Source organism: Vombatus ursinus, unplaced genomic scaffold, assembly GCF_900497805.2.
Source record: "Vombatus ursinus unplaced genomic scaffold, bare-nosed wombat genome assembly UNPS02008961.1, whole genome shotgun sequence".
Lineage (NCBI taxonomy): Eukaryota > Metazoa > Chordata > Mammalia > Diprotodontia > Vombatidae > Vombatus > Vombatus ursinus.
In genome coordinates, this window is record NW_020948739.1 from 2,754,431 (window position 1) to 2,781,780 (window position 27,350).

A 27,350-nucleotide genomic window follows, 5' to 3' on the forward strand; every position below is an offset into this window, starting at 1 on the left:
TTAGGTTGGACTTCCATTCCCTATTCAACGTTTCTGTTCTGTCCTTCCCATTCCAAAATGTGTTCCACTTGCCAGAGAAAATAAAAGTCAAATTACAGTTTAGTAATTTTGCCTTTTCTGTAACTTATCATGTTCATCATTCCATCCACGCCAGCAGTAGTTCTAATTTTTCACTGATCCTTCTCTTTACCCAATTGTACCTGCTAACATTCCCCCGAACTTGTTTTCCTAATCACTTCCCATGAGCATCAGCTAATATTTTGCTTTAGCTCTTAAATCCAAATGTATCATTTTATTAATCAGCATGTATTTATTAAGTGTTTATTATGTGTTAAGGTGTGCTAAATGCTGAGAATACAAATACAAGAAGAAATGAGGACAGTCCCTGCCCTCAAGGAGCTTACATTCTAATGGGAGAAGCTGAAAGGAGTGGGGAAAAAAGAGCATGGTACCCTGCTCAGGAATAATGGAGAAAGTCCAGAGTACAACTTGAAGAGAAATGAAGATATAGCAGGCTTGGGCACCCTCCTTAAACAGAGGTTCTGAAAAAGAGTCATCCAATCAGAAGGAATGGCCACAAGGGCAGAGGGTACTTCCAATATGTAAATCCCAGGGCTGGAATGGCTTCCAGGATAAAGAGTTTTCTGGGGCAAGGTAGAGAAAGTTCAGAGTGCAGCCTGAAGAGGAATGTGTAATTTGTAATGTGTACCATTAAACAAAGTTTAGATAAGTCCCTGCCTTTTTATGGCTTTCAGTCTAGTAGGTGGCTGCAATACACAAATAATATACCTCACTAATTCAAAACATTGCTAATTTGGCTGATGTGGATATACCTTTCACTGCTGCCAATCACAAACTCTTCCAGATTTTCTCAACTCCCAGACCCGCCATCCAGTCACACAGTGATGATGACGTGTATCTAAGGAAGCCTCTGCCAGGTAACAGGAGAAAATTTCCATTCCCCAGCAAGTCACTTATATACCTCCCCCAAGCTCTGACACTTTTATCTGACTCTGAGAAATATCAAACCAACCATTATTTTCTTGCTGATTGACTATTAGGGGGAGGGAAAGTCTGATTCAATAAGGCTGAATAAGGAGATCCCAAATGGAGAAAAATTTTGAATTAGGCAAATATTTCTTTTTATTCCTAGTCTATCCCCTCTGTGCCCTTAGCCTTCTTGTGAACTTCTACTTTCTCCCACTTAATGCTCTGCCCCTCTTACCTTCCTGCATCACCTCCCCACAAATACTCTCCGGGAAGAACATGATGGAATCATCCGCACATATCAACTTGTAGAATTGGCACTTGATTACAATAACTCCTCACATCAGCTGATAACGCTTTCCCCCCCTTGAAGCTCTTATAGCTCTTTTCTTGTGCACTTACCATTTATCATTTGTGCTCTATCGTTTGTGTCCTTCCCTAAAGGAGTGCATTAATGCCTCATTGTGGCACAGAGGAAACCCCAGGATCTCAAAGAGATTTCGTTCTTTCCAGCTCTAAAATCCATGAAGAGCATGAACTTTTAATAGGTAGACTCAGAGCAGAAAAACCTGGATTCACAGCACTTCAGACATGACATAACTATGTGACCCTGGACAATCACTCAAGCTCCATTGTTCTCAGTTTCCCCATCTGTAAAATGAAGGGACTGGACTCAATAATCTCTAAAGCCTTCTCTATCTCTAAATCTATGATTCGAGGACTTTATACAATTTTTGACTCCCCAACTTCTATAATTCACACTCCATTTCTTTAAAAATCTATTTTTTATGACTACAGGAGGTTACTAGGCTGGTCTCCAAATGAAGGATGCACTGTCATTGCCAGATAATGACATTTTCTTGGCCATAACAACTCATGAAGACCGCTTACTAATCACAAAGTCACTCATTTAGAGAGTTAGAATAAAAAATGAGACTAACAAATTTTAGGATCATAGATTTTAAGTTGGAACGAATCTTAGAAATCATTGAGTCTAACCCCCTTATTATTCTATACATGAGGAAACTAAGAACCATCAAGTTCAAGTGTAACAGAGGGACCAGATTTAAAACCAGGTCCTCTAACTCTAAATCCTTGGTCTTTTCCATTGGGATTGGAAAAATAGTCTTTACTCAGGACTGGTCCATACCAATGTAAATAAAATGATCAGACCTAAATTAATTTATAGATTTAGTGCCATACCAACCTAATTACCAAAGAGGCATTTTGTAGAATTGGAAAAAGTGATAAAATTCATTAAGAGGAACAGAAATTTTAGAATCTCAAAAGAAGTAATGAAAAGAGTAGCAATGCATCCTAGGATCATATAGTTAGAGCTGGAAGGGCTCCCGAAGGCTATCTGGTTCAATGCTCTTATTTTATAGATAAAGAAATTAAGAGCTGGCAAGGATAACTGACTTGTTTAAGGTCACACAGCAGGAGAAGCAGAGTTTGAACCCATGAAATTCAAATGTCAGTGCAGGACAGAAAATAGATGGAGTTAAAAAAAAATAGTGCCAAGGAGCTCAGACCTCAGTGTCTTAGCTTCTCTGGGATGTCTGCAGAGGTTTGGTTTGGAGGTTTGGAGCAGCGGGGCTGGAGGGGATGGTTAAGCATTTGAAAGTAAGAAAAAAAGGTCCCATATACACCAAAATATTTATCACATCACTTTTTGTGGTAACCAAGTAGTAGAGACAAAGTAGATAGCATTGATTGAGGAACAGCTATTCAGGTTGCAGTGCTTGAATAAATAAATTATGGTATGGGAGTGTAATGAAATATAATTGCCTCGTAAGAAATGACAAAATGGATGGACAGTTTCCGAGAAAACTGGGAAGACCTGTATGAACCAATTCAAAGTGAAGTGAGCAGAAGTCCACACAACAAGCATTTATTGAATGCCTACTATATACCAACCACTAAGCTAAGGACTGGGGAAACAGAAAAAGGTGAAAGACAGTCATTACTGTCAAGGAGCTCAGAGTATAATGGAGGAGACAACAAGCAAACAATATGTACAAACAAAATTATATACAGGACATATTGGAGATAATCTCAGAGGAAAGGCACTAGTATTTAGGGGAACTGGGAAAGGATTCATGAAGAAGGTAAGATTTTAGCTGAGAAGTGAAGGAGTCCAGGGAAGCCAATATGATACAAGGAGAGGGAGAATTTGAAGTAAGGGAGACAGCCAGTGAAAATACACAGAGTAAGGAGATGGAGTCTCTTGTGCAAGCAATAGCAAAAAGAACAGTGTCAGTGAATCATAGAATATTTGGAAGGGAATAAAGGATAAAAAGACTGGAAAGGTAGGAAGGGAGTAGGTCATGAGGGGCTTTAGAAGTCAAATAAAGGAATTTTTAATTATTCCTGGAGGTAAAAGGGAGTCACTAGAGTTTATTGAATAGGGGGTGACATGGTCAGACCCAGGTTTTAGGAAGACCACTTCCCAAACTGAGAGGAGAATGAACTGGAGTGGGGAGAGACAGGGAGATCAATCAGCAGGCAACTGGAATAGTCCAGTTGTGAAGGAACAAGGGCCTGTACCAGGGTGATGGCTATGTCAGAGGACAGAAGAGGGCAATTTAAGAGTTATTGCAAAGGTAGAATCAAGAGGACTTGCCAACTGATTGGATATGGGAGGTGGTGATGGTGAAAGAGTGAGGAGTCAAGGATGATACCTAGGTAGGAAGCCTAGGTGACTAAAAGGATGGTAGTGCCCTCTGTAGTAATAGGGAAGTTATTAGGGGGAAAGATAATGAGTTCAGTTTGGGACATGGTAAATTTGAGATGACTACAGGATATCTCACTCAAACTGTCAAACAGGCAGTTGGAGGTGTGAGATTGAAGATCAAGAGAGAGATGAAGGCTGGATAAATAGATCTAAAGTCATTTCAATAAAGATCATATGTGAACCCATGGAGTTCACTCAGAAAGGTAGTACTGAGGGAGAAGAGGAGAGGAGAGGAGAGAGCCCAACACTGAGCCTTGGGGGACACACAGAGTTAGTGTGTAGGAAATGGATGAAAACCCAGTAAAGGAGACTAAGAAATTGTCAGATAGCTAGGAGGAGAACCAGGAAAGAGCATCCCCATAAAAACCTAGAGAGAAGAGAGTATTGAAGAGAGAGATTGAAAACGATGAGAATTGAAAAGAAAAACCATAAGAAGTCACCGTTAAGAGATAACTGGTGACTTTGGAAGGAGCAGTTTCGGTCATATAATATGAAGCTAGACTGCAGTGTTCAGAAAACAGTGACAGAAAAGTTATTGGAAACACCAATTGACAACCTCCTCAAGGAATTTAGCCATGTAAGAGAGACGAAACATAGGACAACAGCTTGCGGGCATGGGTGGATCAAGTAAGGGTTTTTTTGAGGATAGGGGAACATGGGTATGTTTGGAATTAGCTGGCAAGTTGCTAGTAGACAGGTAAAAATTGAAGACTAGTGAGAATGGGGCTAACAGAGGGGGCAATCCATTGAAGAAGATAGGATGGAATAGGATCACTTGAACATGTAGAGGGTGCCTTAGCAAGGACCACCTCTTCATGTGAGAAAGGAGTGAAGGAGGAGATAGTGAGGGAGGCATCTGGTGGCACAGTGAGTAGTGGGCCTGGAGTCATGAAGAGCTGAGTCCAAATCTGGCCTCAAATAGCAACTGTGTGATCCCAGGCAGGTCATTTCACCTCTGTTTGCCTCAGTGTCCTCAATTATAAAATGGTGATAATTATAGGACCTATCTCCAAGGGTGAGGATCAAATGAAATAACATGTATAGCACTTCACAAACCCTAAAGCACTATAAAAATACTAGCTATAATTATTATTATTATTATTGGTGAAAGGTCTCAAGTTTTTTGGTGAAGTATGAGGCAAGGTTCTCATCTAAGTGGGTAGAGGATGAGTGACCCATGGAAAATTTGAGAGGTAATGAAAATGTTTGGAAAAGCCATATTGGTGAGTAGGATAGCGAATCAATCAGAGCAATATAAAAGCAGGACCAGACAAAGACTTTATACAGTAACAACAATATGAAGAAAAACAACTTTGAAAGACTTTAAAACTCTGATCAATGTAAGGACAAACCACAATTCTAGGGGACCAAAGATGAAGTATATTCCTGGCTTATCAAGCATCTATTAACAGAGAGGTGATGGACTCAAGATGTAGAATTAAATATAAAGTTTTGGATGTAGTCAATGTGGGAATTTGCTTTACTTGACCATACATAATTTTTTTAAACAGTTTTCTTTTTTTTCCTTTTTTTTCAAATGTGAAAGGCATAGTAGAGGTAAATGCTTGATAATTCAAAAGAATTAAATTATAAAAACTGTGGCATGTGAATGCATTGGTGTACCATTGTTGAGGTTTAGATGTTGGGGGTGCTGAGACCCCAAAATCACAACATGTAGGACCTGCCCAAAAGAATTTTACCCAAGCCTTCTTTTACCCAAAAACAAAGTTTATTAAAGATGAGCCATATAGGCCAGACTCTTAAGGAATCTGAATATTTGTGACACTTGTAAGGACAAGTGGGCATGAGGAAGTCTCAGCTCCTAAATGGAGGCCAGGATGGATCTTATATACAGAAAGACTATGGTAGGGATCTAGGAGTGGCCAAGTAGTTTGGGGTGACTGGAGGAGGGGCTAGGAGAAGGAGTGTCTTGATGGTAATGACCAATAAGCTGGGGTGACTGGAGGAGAAGTGTAGGGAGGATCTTGAAGCTGGAGTGACTGGGGGAGGGTCCTGGGAGAATCTTGATGGGAGTATCTCTGAAGTCTCTGGATAAAATCAAGGATGGAAAGTATAACTAGGGGCTATAAGGCCAGTAATAGACAATGGAGGGCTAGACTTTAATTAGGGTAACAAAGAATTGAGAGATTGAGAATAGGTGATAAGGAAGACCAGTTGATAGGAATAAGAATAACCTCCAGTAAAAGGGTTCAAATAAAGTTCAAGGAAGGGGGTTTTGGGGGGGCCATCTTGGGCCCTTACCCTATCACCATGAAAAATATTGAATATTGAGGACAACAAAGTAGACTATGAAGATTTTTATTAACTGATATAAGATGAAATAAACTCAATCAGTAAAATACCATACACCATGACTGCAACAATGCAAAAAACAGAACAATAAAATGAAAATCTATGTCAAAATTATGACCAAGCTTGACTCCAGAGAAAGATTGAGAAAATCCACCACCTCTCTTCACTGCAGAGGTAGGGAACTATGGATATATGATTTTACATCTGTCATAGTATAATGTGTTGGTTGATTTGTCAAGGCAGCATTGTTTTATGTTAGAAATTATGGTTGCTGGGTCAGGGTAAGATGATAGAGCAAACTATTAAAGCTAAAGACTGAACTAAGACTTTTGGGACACCCTGTATTTGGGAATGAATATGATTTTTTAAAAAGGCATCAACAATAATTTATTTTAAAAGAAACAGCTTTGGCTCCACCATGAGCAGTGTAATTGTGTCATCATCCAATGAGGTAAGATAGAGGTCAAGATGTCCATCTAAGTCACAAAAGATATGCTGATAGGGCTAACCATCTCTTGACACTTGCCTCTGGATTATTTGTTTGACCACTCAATATGTGGATTATCAAGACCCTTAGCTTTTCCTCCTTCTGAATTTCTGGTTTACTGCGGCTTCCTGGCTTCCTTACTTCTTAGTAGCTCTAAGGCAAAGTGAGAAGATCCTAGGGAAGAGATCTCGAAATAGATTATTTTGCAGACTGTGAGAGCACCAGTAGGAAGTTTAGTAAGGGAAATTAGAAGCTAATGACCATAATGAGGTCTATGATGCTAGTTCCAGAATTATTTCAATACTTAAAGGGTCCATAATTTGATCCATACGAGCTACTGCCTCTATCGCTGAAGATTGTAATCCCTTGGGCAAGTCACTTAATTTCTCTGGGTCTCAGTCTCCTTGTGTGTAAAATTAAAAGGTCAGACTAGATGGTCTTTGAGGTCCCTTTCCGCTTTACATCCACGCTCCTGGGATTCCTCTCCAGGGATTCTTAACTTTTTCTGTATCATGGTCCCCTTTGTTAATCTGGGGAAATTTGTGAGCCCATTCTCAGACTAATGCTTTAAATGCATAAAACACATAAAATTACAACAGAAACCAATTGTATGGAAATACAGTTATGAAAATATTTTTAAAACAAGTTTACTGAGTAGAGATTGAGAGGCCTTGCTCAATTTCTTTGGTTGTCATGAGTTGCCGTGACTGAAAAAAAGCATCATCTCTTGGCCAACCTTCTGGTTAATGAGTCTCTGACCTCAGCTAAGTTGGCCCTTGAATGACAGACGTACAGTCTATCCATCACCAAGACTACGCTCAAAACCCTTCCAGCTATGGCAAGACCTGACAAGGCTTGAATTCTACTGGCATGGGCTTTGAGAACATAGAGTTCTATGAGGCATCAGAATAGGACTTCAGTGGAGGGATGGGCACGTAACAGGCACTTAATAAATACTTGTTGATTGACTGATTTCAATTATCTGCTCTATTGTCAGTAATTCCCACTGCCTTGAATAACCAAGGGCTGGCTACATTTCAAATACACAGTGTGAAAGTACGTGTAGTGAAGGGTAGGGAATGAGTGATGTGTGTACATTGTCTGATTAATTAGTGTGAACTCCAGAGTGTAAATGCTAATGGGATCATTCAGTTAGACCTGGTTTAAGAAGAAAAAAAATAGGATTGCTGTTTTAAATGAAAAAGATAGCTCCCAGCGATGATATCGGACATCTACAGATACCAGGAGCTCAGGGAGACTCGGATAATTGCAAACGTAGGCTTTTGTCTGTGGAAGGAAGGCAGCATTGCAGGGTGGAAAGGATGCTAGATTTGAAGTTGGAGGCTCTTAGTTCAAATCCCAGCCCTGCCATTTGCTATTCTGTGACCACAGTAAAGGCAATTTTCACCTCTCCAGGCCTTTGTTGTTGAGGATCTCCCTTTCATAATCTCTCTGCTTCTAAGTAGATGTATAAAATATCTATCTACACTTCATATCGTGTTCCAGAGTCCCTTGAATCTTGAATCAATCAAGATAAAAAAAGAGATCTCATTGATATCTAAACTCAATTTCCCTTACTGCATTTTAAGTTCATGTCTTCTCTGGTTTTCAATGTATCTAAGAATCTGAAGGCCATGATCGCCAACAGAGTAACCCTTATATAGCCCCACCTCCCTTATCCAGACATTCTCCAAATGATGACATGTAACTTTAAGGCATAATGGACAGAGCCAGTCTGAGTTAGGAAGACCTAGGTTCAAATCCCATCTCTAACAGGTACTGGCTGTGTAACCTTGGGCAAGACACTTCACTTCTCAATGCCATCAAGCAATTCTCTATGACTGTATTTCAGAATGAAATGAATGAATGAAAGGTATCAAAAATTCAGCTGACAGAGAGCCTGCAATACATTCTCCCCTCAGCTCTGTTGCTGGATTTTCTGGATGTCAAAATCACGCTTTCTTTATTGAAGGCTCATGCTGGAACTTCTCTCAGCACCTAAGATCTCCTCGTCCTGGAACAGCCTGCCACCCCTGCCACCTGCTCACTCTAGAATATTCCTCCTCAAGGCCCACCCCTCCTTCTCTCAGTGACTCATTCTTCCTAAATCCTACAAGGGCCTAAGCTGGTCTGCCTTCATTCTCTTCCTGGCCCTGCTCCTGACTTTATGGAGTTCAAAACCATGACACCCTGCTAGGTAACTTCCTAGTGTCCCCCTCTCCAGTCCCCACCATTTCTCAGCTTGCTTTTGTCTGTTGTCTTCTCCCATTAGAATATAAGCTCCTTGAGGACAGGAATTGTCTTCTTTTGTGCTTGTATTTGTACTCCCAGCACTTAGTACAGTGACTGGCATGTAGTAAGGACTTAATAAATACTTGTTTGCTTCCTTCCTAAGAAGGAGAGAAGTTTGTATTTAATGGTAACATAAAATGGTGAATCACACTAGGGTGTCCAGGGTTGTGATTTTAAAATGGTAATAAAAAAGACTAACTCACTACCAGGAAGTTCCTTAGCCACAGGGAAGAAATAGCATGTGTCCTTCAGCATAGAACTTACTTTCCTATTTTTGAGGAATGAACTGAAGGTGGAATGAATGATTTTCAGTTGCTTTGCCTTGAATAAAAACTCTCACACTTTCCCATGATCCCTCTATAGGGTGGCTCAAGGTCTATAGATGTCAGCTCAGAGAAACCACATTGATCCATTCCTAACACACTTATCCCTCACTGTGCAACCCCCATCTCTTCCCCCAGTGTCCTTCCCCCCTCCTCAGAGATCTCTCTTATCTGGCTATGAAACCCAATTAAGGCCACTGAGATAGAGCAAGGGTAGATGGAGAGCCAAAATTGAAGAGGAAATAGAAAGAAATGTTCTGTGTGGATTGTAAGATTTATATGCTGAGCTACAGGCTGGCTATCTCTCCTTGCCAATAACTTCCTCAATGAAGCCCTGGGAAAGGGACTATCAGTGCATAAAAAGTGTCTTTTACACAATCAATAATAATAGTTTCTTATTGTTGTCAATAATAGCACTTATAGAGAGCTTTGAAGTTTACAAAGTGCTTTATAAATATTATCTAGTAATCCTCACAACAACATTGTGAGGTAGGTACTATTATTATTTCTGTTTTTACAGATGAGGAAGGTGAGACAGATAGAACTTAAGTGACCTGCCCCTAGTCACACAGCTGATACTAGTCTGAGGTCAGGTCTTCCCAACTCCAGACCCACCGCTCTATCTACAATGCCACCTAGCTGCCTTTAGGTATAGAAAGGTGCTTTGTAAGTGTCTATTGCATTGGACTTGTTGAATTGATTTTTTTTAAACAAGACCTATGGTCTCTCTGGTGTAGGAATCTCCAACTACCAAGCACATCAACAAGTATTCTTCAACTTTTAATCTTAGAGAATTGCTTGGGGGGCCTTGCCTGGGGTCACAGAGCTAGTATGTGTCAGAAAACCAGGCTTTCCTGCCGTTGAGCCCACCTATCTATTCACAGAACTTAACTATACATAAAATCTTGAGCTTAATAGTAAATCCACATACTAATCACTGAAACACAGAAGACTTGTCCATACACTCCCTACCGTAAGTCAAACCACAAGAATACCCTAATTCCATCCCTGTGGTTGTCCATACTCACTGTTTAATAGTCTGTCACTTTCTCGTCTAAGGGCAGTTGGGTGACTCGGTGGTTCAAGTCCTAGGTCTGGAGTCAGAAAGACTTATTTTCCTGAGTTCAGATCTGTCCTCAGACACTTAGAAGCTGTATTACCCTGAGCAAGTCACTTAACCCTGTTTGCCTCAGTTTCCTCATCTGTAAAATGAGCTGGAGAAGGAAATGGCAAACCACTCCAATATCTTTGCCTAGAAAATTCCAGATGAGGTCACAAAAAAATTGGACATGACTGAAAAACAAAAACAACAAAACCTTCTCATACGGTTTTAGGAGATGCCCACTAAGATTTCACAGGGTTTGGAAGGTCCTCTGCCATCCAAATTACCTCCCTACTTGCAGCTTGAAATTTCTTTAGCAGAGACAATCACAAATAAAACACAGACTATAAAATCTTCTAGGAAGGAGAATAGAGGCGTTAATCACACTGAGGCATCAATGATTTGGATTAGGTCATAAAATCATAGATCTAAAATGAAAAAGGACCTCGGAAGCCATGTAGCCAACCCCTTCATTTTACAGGTGATGAGACTAAAACCTAGGGAGTGTGGCTTGTCCAGGCATGCACAAGGAGCCTCAAGGGTAGATTTAAACCCAGAGCCAATGTTCTTTCCATTGGGAAGGGGTTGAGGAAAGGAGAGGATGGGGAAAGGTCTCTGGATCCCTAAAGTGAAGGGAGAGTTAGGCTGAAAAAAAAAAAGCCCAGAAAGAGGTGGCAGAGGACACGTAAGACAAATCTTGCCAACTTCACAATTTGGCCTGAGACCAACCCTGAACTGAAGGAAGATTTGTAACAGCACAAGGCTAGCAGAGAAGAAGGGGGAGGAAAAGAAGAGGAAAAGGAGGTCTCAGGCCCAGACAGAAATGTTTTGAAGGGGAGGTATGAGAAAGTTCTCCCCACAGGTATCTGTGGGCCACCCAGGAACTAGCAACAAATGCTAGAAACCAAGGAGCCTTTAGGAAATATGGGATTTTTGGAACCAAATGAAAAAGAGATGCCACAGTGGAGACAGTTAAACATTGGTAAAATCACAAAACCATCTTTCTTTTTCTCCCTCCACTATCCCAACCCACCAAGCTAAGGAGTAGAACTGGGCTGACCTAGTTTTTATTTTTTTCTATTTTTAACAGATACTACTTGGTAGTGGGGACTTGGTGAACACAGCAGAGGAAACAGCTAGCATTTCCAGTCATCTTTACGTCTTCGACCATTCAGGCAGGGAAAGGGAGCCCCCTCCTGGTGGGGGTTCCTGAATAGCATCTTGAAAGGAAGTGGGGGAGCAGCCTTCCATTCCCTGCTCAATGGAATCCTGAAACACTTCTGGGGCCAGAAAAACAGTAATTACCTGGTCTGATCTTTCTTGTTTTTAGAGGGTTAAAGGGAGACTAAGCCTGTATTAAAACAATACATGTTTAATTTATCGGCATTGTCTACAGCATATGCGTGAAGGGTTTTGGTCCCTGTACTGCCTTTCCTACAAAGGCTACTTTTATCCCCATTGAGGACTTTAATTACGCAAAGATTTTAATCACATGATTAATTTTCAATGTTCATAAACTCACTGGACAAGCTGTTGACTTCCTTCTTGAGGAAATATTGTTCAAGATGAATTCTCTTATGTGAAACCTCTCCTAATTTTCCAAATGACACCCCTCCTTTTTTCCCAACACTAGAACTGAGATGAGGGGGCAATTACACTTTGCCTTGGAGAACAACTTTTTCTCCAAAATCCAGTTTTTAAACATTTATTTGGATAGTACTTCAAGACCCACCCTCCCTAGTCCCCACCCTCTGTCCCACCACCCTTCCCCTGAGTACCCAACCTACAGATGAGCTGGGAACTGGCCAGACCACAGCTCAGAAGAGGTTGGCTCTATATGACTAGTCTTGGCAGCCTTGCATGGTATGTGCCATTAGGGAGGTTTATGTTATAATAGCCCTAGTGTTTGAGAGAACTATGTTAGCAAAAAGGCTGAACAAAGGGTCACTTGTATGAGATGAAACTATTTTTGCCTCTGTTATTGTTAGAGGCTTCCCTTCGTCATTATATTTCCCCCTCTTTCGTTCTACTCCTTTCTTTTCTTTCCCAGAGAATTCCTTTATTATCCCACACATTCAGGCGCCTTTTGACTCCTCCCAAACACAACTTTTCCTGAGCATCAGGGCTGTTTGTCCTCATCCCAGGCAACAGATAATCTGAGCTCAGCCATTTACCACCTGCATAATCTCAAGCAAGTCACTTATTTCTTTGGACCTCAATTTCTTCATTTGTAAAATAAAGGGGTTGGTAGGCAGCTGGGTAACATAGTAGACAGAGCACTGGCCTTGGAATCAGGAAGACCTGAGTTCAAATCCGACCTCAGACTATTTAACACTTACTAGATGTGTGACCTTGGGTAAGTCACTTAACCCCAATTACCTCACAAAAATAAATAATTAAGTGAATGAATGAATGAATGAATGAATAAAATAAAGGCTTTGGACAAGATGGCTATTAAACACCTTCAAAGAATCCTTCTAACTCTAAAATCATGATCACAGAAGTTTAAGATTGAAAGGTCTCTCATTGATTGTCTAGCCCAAATCATGCTTAAAAAGACATACCCTTCAACATATGAAGTAGCCTTTGTATAAAAGCTTCTAATGAGGGGGAGCCCACCTCCTCCTAAGACAGCCTATCTGATTTTTTGATAGTTCTGATTGTTAGGAAGATTCTCTTTACATCAGAGCTCTGCTTTAAATCAAATTATCTATTTATAATTTCCACAGTAGCATTTTCTGTTCCTACTTAAGGCATTACTCAGAGACTTGTATCATTTTCCACTGAATAAAAAAGAAAGGAAGAGTAAAATAATATTTCCCAATTCCATCCTTCACCAGATGGTCATTTTGCTGGACTTGAAATTACTTTAATCTTTAAAGAGGATTCATTAGACTTTCTTTCAAAGCATTCCTGGAGATGAGCATCAGTCAGTCAGTCAAAAAGCATTTATTAAGTGATTACTATGTATTAAGCATGGGCTACATGCTGGGGATACAATGAAAAGCAAAATTACTATGTGTTCATAAACTAACTCCACCCAAGAAGCCCAAGAAAGATGGCGAAGGCAGTAGGGTTGACTGCTTTCTGCCCCAAAAGTGAGTTTCTCCAACAAGATGGAGCACCTTAATTGGGAATTCCATTGCCATTTTCAAGAGAGTTTCCTAAATAATATCCACTGTGTTTATTTGCTTATTTGAGACTGGTTCTCCCTGTCTCACCAGGACTGGAAGTACAGTAGCCACTCATAGCCATATTGTACTGTTGATCTGCATGAGAGCTTTGATCTGCTCATTTTCTGACTTGAACCTGCTCATGCCTCCTTAAATCACCTAATAGCTAGCCCTACAACCCTGGGGTTCACCATATTGGTGCTGGGTTTAGTGTGGACACCTGATCAACTTAGCCTGCAGCAGCTCAAAATGTCTGAGCTCTAGCAATCCACCAGGCTCAGAAACCCAGAGGCATATGTTACAAGTGTGTACTACCACACCCGGGAGATTATATCTAGCAAATATCTAGTGGAATTCCTTAAAACATACCTGTGGGGGTCCATGAGAGTTTGGGTATAAAGAGAAGCAATGAAGTGAGATCAATTGCCAATTTTTTATATTGAGAAATTTATAGGATAACCAAGTTTAGACACCTTCAGCCTCTTCCCAGCCTTTTTCATATTGTTACCATATTAAGAAAGTCAAGGTATCAGTAATAGGGACAGAAAACAGTAGTTTCAGACTGAGGAATTTACCAATCTCTTCCCCATTTAACCAATCAATCAGCAAGCATCTGTTAAATAAAGGGCCAAGCATTGTACTAGTTCTGGGGATAAAGGAGTACAAAGACTGAAATTGTTCCCACTCACAATGAGTTTAGATTCTAATGGAGGAGACACAAAGTACATATAAAAATATATCCAGAATAAATATTAAGTGAATAAATATAATATTCAAAATGTAGACTAAATATAAGTGGAAAATATAATTTATAATATAAATATAATAAATAAAATTAAGTAAATACATATATACAAAACAGTTAAATACAAAGTATTTTGAGGAGGGAATTAGTGGCTAGGGAGATCAGAAAAGGCTTCGTGTACAAGATGTGCTTTTACATGAAAAGAACTTCTGCATGAAACTTTATCTGAAGAGAAGTGAGGAAATCTATGAGGAGAAGGTAAGTATGTGGGATGACAAATGCAAAGGCATGGAGACAGGAGTATTGTGCATGCAGGTTAGACTCTCCAAAGAGAAGCTGAGACTAAAGATAGAGATTTGGTAATCATGATCACAAAGATGATCATTGAAGCCAGCGCATTGAATGAGAGCACCAAGGTAGAAAGCTGACTAACAAAAGAAAAGAAAGTAAAAGATAAATTTAGAGTGAGAAAATTAATAAATCAAACAAACTCAGGACAAGTAAGGTCTTTGGAAGATTCAATACACATTATTAGATTAGATTTATTCAGTCCTGTCTAAGTCTTTATGACCCGATTTGGGGTTTTCTTGGCAAAGATACTGTAGTAGTTTGCCATTTCCTTCTTCAGCTTATTTTACAGATGAGGAAACTGAGGCAAACAGGGTTAAGTGACTTGGCCAGGATCACATGGCTAGTAAGTATCTGAGGTCACATTTGTATTTAACTATTTTGTACACATGTATTTACTTAATTTTATTTATCATACTTATATTATAAATTATAGGTCACACTTCCTGAGCAGAAATGAGTTCCATGGGTTGAGTATCTTTAATTTTCATTTTTAAAAAAAGATGCATCATTTCTGACCATAACATCATTCTCAACCTGATCCTTATCATCAACAATAAATATTATTTAAGTGGTGTGCCAAGCACTCTACTTGGTGCTAGAGATACAAAGAAGGGAGAAAAACATGGTCCCTGCTCTCAAGGAGCACACAGTCTAATTAATGGGGGAAACAACATGCAAACAACGATGTACATAGAGCTGGAAGGGACCTGGTCCAACTCTAATTTTGCATATGAGGAACTGAGGCCCAGGAGGATTAGGTGAATTGCCCAATGTCACACAATTAGTAAGTAGTAGTGCCAGGCTATGAACCTAGGCCCTTGGTCTCCAAACACAGCATGCTTTCTTCTGCACCACACTATCTTCACAATTCAGCAAGGGGGAAATAGATCTCAATTTAGAAGAGCCCCCAGAGTTCAAATAAAAGGGAAAAGGACCTATCTGTACAAAAATATTTACAGCAGCTCTTTCTGTGGCAGCAAATAACTGGAAATTGAGGGGTTGCCCAACAATCGGGGGTTGGCTGAACAGGTTGTGATACATGATTGTGATGGCGTTCTATTTTGTTGTAATAAATGATGAGGGTATGGCTTCAGAAAAACCATTGAAGACTTATCTGAACTGATGCAAAGTGAAGTGAGAAGAACCAGGAGGACAATCTACACAGTAATAGGAATACTGAAAGTATAACCAACTGTGGAAGGTTTAGCTACTCTGATCAATACAATGATCCAAGGCAATTCCAAAGGATGTTTCATTGCATGATGAAAAGTGCAATCCACCTCCAAAGAGAAAACGGATGAACTGCTGAGTGTAGACTGAAGCATTTTTTCCACTTTCTTTATTTTTTTTGCTTTTGTTTTTTGCAACACGACTAATATGGAAATAAATATGTTTTGCATGACTTCACATGTATAATGGGTATCATAACTACCTTCTCAGTGGTTAGGGAAGGAGCTCAAGGGAGGGACAGAATTTGGAACTCAAAATTTTTTTAAATTAATGTTATAAATAAATGTGTTGGTTTTTTTTAAAGAGAAGAGCCCTACAATGCCAAGTTGGATGCAGAGCAGAAGTTCACAATGATATCAGAAAAAGTAGAGAAATACTACTCAACAATTCAAGTCAAGTCAAAAAACATTTATGAAGTACCTACTATGTGCGAGACACTATTCTAAGTGCCAAGGATAGAAAGGAAGGCAAAAATAGCCTCTATTCTCAAGGAACTACCAGTCTAATGGGAGAGACAACATGCAAACAATTATGTGAACCAAGAGATGCATGCAAGATAAATGGGAGATAATCTCAGAGGGAAGGCACTAGCATTATGGAGGACTGGAAAAGGCTTCAGTTAATCTTAAAAAATCACTCTTAAAGCAAAACTAAATTTAAGATGCTTCCTCCTAGCACTCAAAAGACCAATAAAAACAAACAAGTAGTAAGAAATCACTGCAGATCTCAGCAACTAAGATCTCATTTAACAATCCACAATGGAGGTATAAGTGACTCCATTGTATGTCTTGCCTAAATATACTAGATCTGGGACCAAAGAGCGGGGAAAATTTTGCTTCTGTGGCCTTTACCCAACACATTGATCTACTATGGGAATTGGTATGCTGTAGTACAACTACTTGGGATCACAGATGTGCATAAGTCATGGATGAGATGTGCACCCTGGGCACCATTATTCTTTCCCCTTGTGGAAAAGCCAATGGTGTTACTGAATATTGCCTAGAGTGTACCTGCATAACCAGTGAACTCTGTGTTCACTTGTACCTGAGCTCCATACAAGTTTAGGAGGAATAAATAAGCGATGAACTAGAACCGTAGACCCCAAAGTACTTTTTCCTGCCTAGGACTGGCAAATCACCATCTCTATCTGCATTGTTTTTCTTCAGATGTAAAAAAGGGAAAATAAACCTAACCTAGCTAATGAAAAGATAACAAAGACATGATTATGAAGCACCTTGAGAATACAAAATGCTATAGAAATTATTCTGGATAAAACTAATAATGTGAGCACAGTTTCTGAGGTAGCCTTAGGGGAACTCTGGCAGAAATGATTATATGCCAACATTACAACATGAATAGCCTGAAGGATTATAGCTTAGTACTCAGACCCATTTGGAAAGTATCTTTTTTTTTTCTTTCTGTATAAAGAACTGAGTTTCAGGTTCATCCAAAGTAGCAAAAGTCGACAAATTTAGTCAGATTAGGATGGAGTTATCTATCAACCTTCTTCTAGTATGTTCTAGGTTACTGAATTCCAGGCTGCTGCCAAAATAGCACTATAGGACCTCACTGAACAAGGCTGGTTGGGAGAATCCTGGTAACTTAAGGTCACTAGATAGAGTTTCCCTGATACTAGGTGCTCAACAGTTTTTTCCATGCTGCTGAAGGAAAACTGGAGCTTTCTAAATCAGCATCCTCTAAATTTGTGTGCTCTGGGTCAAAGCCCTAGTTGCCCTATCCTAGTTAAAGCTATGTCTTTAGGAAGATAAGAGAGTTAAATAGCTGTGTACTGGGCAGGTCTATGTACTGCTGTCCTGTTCTTTCTTGTGCCTCATTCCTTCCTCACAACCTCTACTATAAAAGGGCAGAAAAATGCAGGTTGTTTCATAGGTCACCAATTTAAATGTCCAATTGCTCTATGGGATTGCCCAACCCAGAAAAGCCTAAAGATCAGTTCTGCTAACACTGAGGAATTTGTAGTCTCTGATCTTATTTTGGTACTTGGTTGACCCAATACTTCTCTCATTCCTCCAGGCAGTATCAATGAAATGAGATACAGGACATATATCCTTCACATCAGTTTGAAAAATTCTGAGCATGCAGCAGAATAGTGAAATGATCTTCATGGTGGGACACAGAGGCAGTTAAAAACATTGCCAGTCCCACTTGAAGTCAGAAAGTTAGGGAAATAACACAAAGAAACCTGGTCTTCAGGCTTCAGAGCCCTTTCTTCTCTGGTTAATCAGTTAATAATGTTTTCTAAGAGGCATCATGGTATAATGACTGGAGAGGTGGCCTTGAAGCAAGGAAGACTGGGGTTTAGATCCCACTTCTGACAAATATGGGGTGGCACCTTATGGAAGCCTCTTAACCTTTCAGTGCTCTAGCCAATTCTTTACCATTCAAGTTGTGGAAAGGAGGCTGACCAGCATTGGTAGAGGAAATTTCCTCAACAAATTAAATAAAAGGTTCAGTCCCAATCCTTAGCCTACTGAATATTCATTATGTACAAAATGACTATAGCAGGTACTTCTGCTTTCTCTGCAGTTCAGAGTCTTAGAGGGTTGCCTGGGACGAAGAAAGTCTAAGTCACTTTAAGTCACTTTACTGAGGTCATACAGCTACTATATGTCAGAGTGGGGAATTTGAACACACATCTTCCTAACCCTGAGTCCAGTTCTCTACCCACCATACCACACCACTTCTCAGTGAGTACACTAGTAAAATGAAATGGAAATTTTAGTCAATTAGCCTAAATATGAGGCTGAAATGTTTTAGTCTGGGCCTGGATTTATCTCCTTCTATTTCAGTCTGGAGGTCAATTTTGGGATCCCAGTTAAGTTTGAATAGGCCTTATACCCCAAAGTGATCAAAGAAAGAGGAAAGGGGCTCATATATATGCAAAAATACTTCTAGTATCTCTTTTGGGGGTAGCAAGGAATGGGAAGCTAAGAGGGTACCTATCAATTGAGGAATGACTGAACAAATCATACTAAACTAATATATTGGGATGTGTTATAATAATGATGAAAAGGATAGCTGCAGAGAAAACTGGAAAAATTTGTATGATGCAGAGTGAGTTGAGTAGAACCAGAACAGTTTGTACAATCACAACATGATAAAGACAAACTACTTTGAAAGATTTAAGAACTCTGATCGATGCAATGACCAGCCATTCCTCATTCCAGATCAATGATAAAGTACATTATCCACTTTTTTTTCAATACAGAGGGGTGTTATACACAAGATGAAGAACAAGACATACATTTTTGGACAGATATCCAGATATCACATGAGATACATTTTTCCAAAGGGAGGAATTGGTTTTTTTGATATTTGTTACAAGGTTCGAGTTTCTCCCCTTCCCCCTCCCCCAGAAGGAGAGAAGTAGAAGCAAGAAAAAACAAATGCTTGCTAACTGAGGAGAAAAAAAATATAAAATTTTAAGTAAAAAAAAAAGAGTTTTTAAAAAGTTTGTCTAGGCCTCTAAGCAGCCCACTGCTTAGACTAACTGTTAGTCTAGGGCACCTCATCAAAATGAAATCCAGCTAAAATAAATAGGTAAAGCAAATAAATAGATTGGGGAAAGTCCTGCCACCTTTGGGCTCACCTGGCATAAGAGCCAGGGTTTTTCATAGTGTGAGCAGCAAAATAAAACTATCTGGACCTTATTTTTAGTAAAAATATTCAGACAACCCTCCTGGAGAGGTAAATAACCAAGTAAGAAAAACGAAGGGTTTGGAGGGAGTGGCAGGAAATATAACTTGGAATAAGTGGCTTTATTCTGCCTTGAAAATGAGGTAGGTATCAATAATATAGTGGCTCAGATGCCAGAGGGGGTTTCATCCTAAAGAGGTTAACTATAGCACCTTTGAAAGATAGCAGAGGTGGGGAACCTGCAGCCTAGAGGCCACAGCTTCCTCCCTCCTGGATTAGAGTATAGAAAATGTAAATCTCACCAGCAGCCTTTCTCAGTTTAAAGGAGCAAACAGAAAACAGGAGCCATCAGATAGAGTTTCCTTGGTACTACATTCTCCTGAGTGCCTTTCTTACTGAAGTTGATTAGAATGAATACAGAAAATTTTTAATTTTTGTAAACTCATTCATATATCACTTCTGGTACATATGCTATCTCTTCAGTTAGATTTTAAACCTCCTGAGAGCAAGGTTGTGCCTCCTTTATCTTTGTATCTCTCTCAGTGCCTAACCCACAAGAGAAGCTCTTAAAATGTTTGCTGTTGATGATGGAAATGAAAAATGTATCTCATGTGACGTCTAGAATAGCTAAATTAATCAATAAACTAATCAACAAGCATTTAATAAGTGATTATTATATACTGGGCACTGTACAAAGTGCTGGGAATACAGAAACAAATTTTAAAAGCTTTTGCTTCCCTTAAGGAACTTACGTTATAATGGGAGAGATAATATTTACATACATAGGGATAGACAAAATGCACACAGGCAGATACCTTGTAACCTTAAGGGAAAGGCACTAACACTTCAGTGAAGGGAGGAAGTGAGGATGATCAGGAAAAGCCTCCTGCAGAAAGTGATGCTTGAGCTGAATCTCGAAGAATTCCAGGGATTCTAAGGTAGGGAGGGAAAGAATTTCAAGTGAGAGTGAGGGAAAATACAAAAACATGGAGGTGAGAAATGGAGCAGTGGGTAAAGGGAAGGAATGTGTAAGAACACTGGAAAGATAGGAAGTAGCCAAGTTCAGATCTATAAATGTCAAACCAAGGAGCTTATATTTGATCTTAGAGATAACAAGGAGTCACTAGAATTTACTGAGTAGGGGTTGGGGGTGAGGTTGTGGGGGTGTGTGGTGATAATGGTCAGAACTGTACTTTAGGAAGGCCCAGCTAGATGGTGCAGTGGACAGAATGCTGGGCCTGAAATTAGGAAGACTCATCTGAGTTCAAATCTGGCCTCAGGCACTTACTAGCTATGTTGCCTTGGGCTAGTCACTTGACCCTGTTTGCCTTAATTCCTCATCTGTTTGGAAAAAAAAAAAAGTGAGCTGGAAAAGTAAATGGCAAACCACTTCAGTATCTGTGCCATGAAAACTCCAAATGGGGTCATGCAGAGTTGGACACAACTGAAACAAGTGAACAACAGCAACATAGTTTGGGAAAAATGATGGCTATGTGGAAGATGGATTAGAGTGGGGAGAGACTTGGGGCACGGAAAACAATTAGGAAGCTATTTCAGTGGTCCAGATATAAGGGGATGAGAGCCTGAATTAGAGTAGTGGTTGTGTAAGTGGGAGAAGGGAACATAAAGGAAGATACCAAGAGATAGTTTTGGCAAGGAGGAAGGCATCCCTTCATCAAAGACTGGAGTAAAAGAAGCGATCATAAGGGATAATGTCAAGGAAATATAATATGGAGAGAAGAGAAGAGGGAGATAATTTCAAATGTCCTTTTTTTTTTTCCGCAAAGTATGAGACAAGGTCCTCGGCTGAAAGGGTGAAGAGAGGGGTGCTATGAGACACTTGAGGAAAGACAAGAATGTTTACAATAGCCTCTGTAGTGAGTTCCCACAGAGAATCAGTTAGGGAGGAATAGAAGGATTGTGTTATTGAAATGAGGGCGTAATTGAGAATAGATAACAAATTTGAAGTGAACTCTGTCAGCACAGTTTTGTGACATCATCCAACTCTACTCAGCATAACATGAGTAGAAGCAAAGGAAGCAGATGGTGGGAGTGATCCAGGGCTAGGGTTTGGTAGGGCATGAGCAGTGATAGGAAAAGGGAGCAAAGGATAGTGTAGAATTAAACTGGCTCACCAAGGGATCAGATGGGGAAGAGTGAAGCCAATTGATGCCAGTATGTTATCCAAATAATGAACTGACATTTACATAGTGTTTTGCAAATATTACCTCATTTGCTCATCACAACAATCCTTTGGGTATTACAATTATTGTTGTGTATTAGGTATTATAATTATTATTATCCCCATTTTACAGATGACAATACTAAGGCCTGGGAAGTCTAGATGATTTGCCCATGGTCATAAACATTAGAGGCCAGATTTTAACTCAAGTCTCTTTGCTTTCCACCATAACACACTGTCCCTAACATCTGGATCATTTTATCCAATGCTAAAAGTAATACCTTTCCTGTGATTTTACATGCTACATTGAATGAATTTTTTTTTTCTGTACAAGTAAACTGAGGAAATCAAGTCATCATGCAGGTTTCACAGAATTAGCCTTTGCTCACTGCTACAGATTAAAAACAGAGTAAGAGGGAGGGACAAGAAAAATGGTCTTTCCTGGCTGTTGGAACATATGGGGGAGAATAGTTCCTTCATGTTCTGCTCTCTTGGCTTTGTGCGGTCACCACTGAGACCACCATCCATCACCCTGCCCACTTTGGCGTCTCAGGAGAGGATTGAAGGCACTCGTGGAGCAGGGAAACTGGAAAGAGTAAGAGGCAGCGACCTGAATAAGAATCAAGGAAAGAACTCGCCTTCCATCCCCTTCCACTGAGATGAGGGAGAGAGACAGAGAGACAGAGAAAGAGACACACAGAGAGAGGCAGAGAGACAGAAAGGCAGAGACAGAGAGGAGAGAGACAGAGAAAGAGACAGAGAGAGAGAGAGAGACAGAGAGAGAGAGGACAGCCTACTATTTTCTTTTGTCCTTGAAGATGCCCTTGCTGATGGCATTACATCTGAATATATAAGCAAGATAGAAAAAAAACAGCTCCACACGGCCTGCTGTTCCAGCCACTGTGAGTATGACGTTTGGTTAGGTTATAAGCTCTTACTCAGCAGGTGCCCAGCACAGGGACTTTCTCCTTCACTGTGGGCTGGCTGCAGTGATGACTTCTTTAACATTCTGGGGTCACATTTGAAAAAGGGCAACAATAAACTGGGCAACAACCCATGAAGGGCAACCAGGATAGTGAAGAGTGCTGTGTTCATGTCACATGGGAGGCTTAGACAAGAAAAGACAAGAAAGGAAGGACCTGGACACTGTCTTCAAGTTTTTGAAAGGCCACCCACGCAGAAAAGGGAGTAGATTTATTCTTCTTGGCCTCAGAGAGCAGAATGAGGAACAAAGGGTAAAAACTCTTAAAAGGCAGATTTAGCTTGGTGGAAGAACAAATGTCCTAACAATTACAGCTAACCAAAAAAAAAAAAAAGGAATACGTGGCTTTGGAAGAGAGTGGGTCTCCCCTCCCTGGAGGACTTCAAGCTAAGGTCGGTTGACCCCTTTCGTATGTGTGATTCTCATTTGCAGTTTATCAATCCTCTTGGGGTTTATAATGATGACCCAAGGGTGCTAAAAAATCTTTAATGGCCCTTAGACAGTAAATAATTGTAAATACTATTATGAGCGGGATGTTAAACTACCCTGAGATTCACAGCACATTTGTTGCTGTCGTTGTCATAACCACTGTTGTTGTTGTTGTTGTGAGGGGGTTTGCAGAACAACAAACATTTAGTACCACTGTGGTAGAGAACATTCCTGTTCAGTTATCAGTTGACCTAAATTGCCTCTGAGGTCCATTCTATTCATGAGATTCTCTGATTTTGATTGACAACCCTAACTACAGGATTACACTCTGGTAGTTAAGCAGGCTCCATAGTTACTGGCAGAAAGTACATTTACAATTTCTAAAGCCCTTTGTTTATTCTCTGTATAATTCCTAATTCTGGTGCGTTTTTCAGAAGTTGTAGAAAGGGGAACTATTAAGGAATGTGGGGGAATATGGGGACTTTACCCATCTTTCTAGAGCAGTAGCTACATTTTTATTCCAGTGTGGTGAAGACCAAATTATACTAAAGTCAGGAACCCTGGATTTTCATAATTGTTCTGCCATTTAGCACCTGAATAACCTTGTGTTTGTCACTTAACCTCTATGAGCATAGTTTATTCATCTATAAAATGGGCATAGTATTTGCAGTACCTACCTTACAGGGTTATTGTGAGGAATAAATGATGTAATATAGGCCATTTGCAAAGTACCAAGTGTTTCAGTTTCATGCTATATTTTTCCTGGCTGTCAGTGTCCCCATCATGGCCATACTCAGCCATGGACCCGAACTTCTAGAAGTTAGTCCAGTGGCACCACAAGCGTGCGTCTGAGCTCAACCTCTGGCACCTTTTTGAGGCTGACTAGGACCATTTCAACTGCTTTGGCCTGAATCTCGACACCAAAAATGGACATATCCTTGTGGATTATTCTAAGAACTTCATCACAGAAGATGTGATGAAAATGCTTATTTAGCTGGCTAAGTCTCAAGGGGTGGAAGATGCTTGGGAACAAATAATCAAAGGAAGAAGATCAATTTCACTGAGAACCGGGCTGTGCTCCATGTGGCACTTCAGAATCGCTCCAACACACCCATGCTAGTGGATGGCAAAGACGTGGCACCAGAGGCGAACAAAGTGCTGGAGAAAATGAAGGCATTCTGCCAGCGTGTCCGTGGTGGATACTGGAAAGGCTACACTGGGAAGATGATTACAGGTGTGATCAACATTGGCATCAGAGGTTCTGACTTGGGTCCTGTGATGGCGACAGAAGCCCTGAAGCCCTATTCCAAAGAAGGTCCTCATGCCTGGTTTGTCTCCAATATTGATAGTACCCATAATGCCAAGATTCTTGCTGAACTCAACCCACAAACTTCCCTCTTCATCGTTGCCTCAAAGACATTCATCACTCAGGGGATCATCACCAATGCAGAAATAGCCAAGGAGTGGTTCCTTAAGGCAGCAAAGGATCCTTTAGATGCGGCAAAGCACTTTGTGGCCTTATCTACACCAAAAATTCAAGAGTTTAGAATCAACACTCAAAATATGTTTGAATTCTGGGACTGGGTTGGTGGATGTTACTTGTTGTGGTCAGCTATTGGCCTTTCCATTGCCCTGCACATTGGTTTTGAAAACTTTGAACAGCTGTTGTCAGGGGCTCACTGGATGGACAATCATTTCCTCACCACCCCACTGGAGAAGAATGCCCCTGTGCTGCTTGCCATGCTAGACATCTGGTACATTAACTATTTTGGATGAGACCCAGGCCCTGCTGCCCTATGACCGATATATGCACCGCTTTGCTGCCTACTTCCAGCAGGGTGACATGGAGTCCAATGGGAAGTACAACACCAAGTCAAGTCAGGAGCTCGGGTTGACCACAGTACCAGGCCCAATTATGTGGGGAGAGGCAGGGACCAATGGACAATGTGCTTTCTACCAGCTTATTCACCAGGGTACCCGGATGATTCTTTGTGACTTTCTTATTCCCATTCAGACACAGAATCCAATCCAGAATGGTCTTCATCACAAGATTCTTCTAGCCAATTTCCTAGCTTAGACCAAGGCCCTGATGAAAGGGAAGACGGCAGAGGCGGAGTGCAAGGAGCTGGAGACTTTGGATAAGAATAGTGATGCCCTGAAGAAGCTGCTGCCTCATAAAGTCTTTGAGGGAAATCATCCTACTAATTCCATTGTCTTCACAAAGCTCACTCCTTTCATTCTTGGAGCTTTGGTTGTCGTGTATGAGCACAAGATCTTTGTTCCAGGTGTTGTCTGGGATGTCAATAGTTACAATCAGTGGGGAGTGGAACTAGGAAAGCAACTGGCCAGGAAAAATGAGCCTGAGCTGGACTCTGACAAACCTGCCACCTCTCATGATGCCTCCACCAATTGGCAGATCAGCTTTATCAAGCAGCACTGGGACTAAGTCACGAAGCAGATGCCTGTTCCCCTTGTGACCCAGTCTGTTGTATTATGATCTGATTTGTGTTGTAGTGACCACTTGGTTTCTTCCTGCCCTGTCACAAAGAGATCCACTTGTCATCCCTTAAGGCAGGCTCCTTTCTCCTTGTCAGGAAAACAAGTCCCACCTTATGAGGCCTGTTCAGTCTGGTGGGTTTTTAGCTTTTTTGGTCCTCAATGCCACATGTAAGCTCACACCATCATTCCTTTGCACTGATACAAGTTTTCAGCCTTTCCACGATTTTCAGGGCCAATCGGAAAAAATAAAGATGGATGGCAAGGGGTGGAGAACCTGCAGCCTCGTTGCCCTCTTATGAACTAGCCTTGATGTCCTCCGGTCATGGTGCCCAGAGAGGCTAATAACATTGGATAGCCAGCATCCTAAAGACTCTCTTCTGTGTGTATGTCAACAGGTCTATGACAAAGAATAGAGTTACAGACTGTCTACAGATACTTTTCTTTTGCCCATGTTTTCTAATTGGTCTGGATTCAGGTGAAAGTTCAAAGTATAAGTAGGATTCTGTCCAACAATCATGCCAGGGTCACAATTAGCCATTTTTCCATCCAGGACAACAATGCTAAAATCTTGATGTCTAACATTTGTAAGGGTTGTCAGACATGCCACCATGTGGTCCACAACCCTCCTGAATGTGGCTCAACCAGATTAAAATGTAAATGGGAAATATCTAACAAAATAAATAAAAATACAATTCAATATAAATAATGTTAATTTGTCATTCTCTAAGTCAATATGAGGCCCACAGGTATCTGCTTCTATTTGAGTTTGATATCACAGCTCTAAAATGTTGCTGGGGCAGCTATGGGGTGGGGAAAGGTGGACTGGGCTGGAGGACTAGAGAGGAGCTTACCTGGGGTTCAGAGGTGAGAATAATTTGGTAAGTTCCTATTTTAACTAATACTTATTGCTTACGTAAAAAGCTCAGTTATTTGTATAGTATTGAAGGACTCCAAAGTGCGATCAGTAAATCTAAATATTGGCACCCTGAGACAAAGCCTTGATTACCCTGCCCTAGTAACAGCCCTCAGTATTATCATTCATGGCTGCAGCAACTCAAACACTCCATAAGTTAGCTAATAATGCAATGTAGTAGCCAATAAAATGTCCTTGTTTGGCTGTATCAGAGGGCAAGTAACTTCATATATCTTAGCTCATTTCTTTACCTGTAAAATAGGGTTAACAATTTTCATATTCCCTACTTCACAAGATTGGTGTGAGGAAAATATTCTGAAAAATCTTAAAGCACTATAGGAATGCGCTTTTAGATAACACCGCCTGTCTATTTATCAGGCAATGTCCTTTCCCTAACACTGTATTTACTTACACATGCCAACTACTTTGTTGAACAAGGAGTGGAGCATGGATAGGCCAGTCACTTCCCCTGGGAAGTGGAAAGGAAGAGATGAACAAAAAGGATTGAAACAGAGAAAAATTTAGCCTTGGAAGCTAGCTCATAAAGATGGATGTCCCCCTCCACCTCAAAGCTGCTGTATTGAATTTCTGATAGGAAGAAAAACTCACATACCATGCGACCTAAGAACCCGAGTGCTTCTGGAAGCAATGGCCTGATTAGCCAATCTGAACAGTCTTTGACAAGGGAGAGGTTGGCCCATCTTCCATGCATCTCTGCTCTGGAAAGCTACCTGAAGTAGTAGAGAGAGCTGGCTCTTGAAAAGAACCCACACTGGCTGTCCTAACCAGAGTAAATAAGAAATTCTGAACACCGGTGGCCAACATGCTTGTTTATATTTTTGGCACCAAGAACAGGGAGACCTTTGAGTGTCTCCTTTGCTCAAGGCGCCTGTTTCCCACATGTCCCCAAAGTGAGTTGAGAGAAAAAGAATTTTTTTTTTCAGTACTAAA

General features: G+C 40.5%; 1 pseudogene; it reads left to right on the forward strand.

The window, feature by feature from the left end:
• Positions 1–7,739: 7,739 nt before the first annotated feature.
• On the forward strand, positions 7,740–25,433 carry LOC114034303 (annotated as a pseudogene).
• Positions 25,434–27,350: the final 1,917 nt, after the last annotated feature.